This window comes from Enhydra lutris, unplaced genomic scaffold (assembly GCF_002288905.1).
Source record: "Enhydra lutris kenyoni isolate GAN:26980312 unplaced genomic scaffold, ASM228890v2 scaffoldscaffold22, whole genome shotgun sequence".
NCBI classification, from domain to species: Eukaryota; Metazoa; Chordata; class Mammalia; order Carnivora; family Mustelidae; genus Enhydra; species Enhydra lutris.
In genome coordinates this window covers 864,558-864,793 of record NW_019154106.1, presented here as the reverse complement: position 1 = coordinate 864,793, position 236 = coordinate 864,558, and the positions used below count along the sequence as shown (strand labels likewise).

Below are 236 nucleotides of genomic sequence, written 5' to 3'. Positions count from 1 at the left end.
CCCAGGGGAAGAGGGTGTTGTCTGGGTGGTCCTGGGGGAGGAAGGAGAGATCTGGGTGGTGGAGACAGTGTATCTCTGTGTGGTCTCAGGGGAGGTGGGGTGCATGGTCGTGGTCCCTAGCCTAAGGACTCCCGATGACGTTTGGCCTATGCTGGTGCTGGTGGTAGAGACAGGGACCCCATGGGTGGTCCCAGGGGAAGACAGGCCTCTCTGGGTGGTCCTGGGGGAGGAAGGAG

General features: G+C 62.3%; 1 protein-coding gene across 1 annotated transcript in view; it reads right to left on the bottom strand.

The window, feature by feature from the left end:
* The window catches only part of LOC111149474 (mucin 5B, oligomeric mucus/gel-forming), a 70,633-nt gene that overhangs the window by 7,897 nt on the left and 62,500 nt on the right, over positions 1–236 (bottom strand).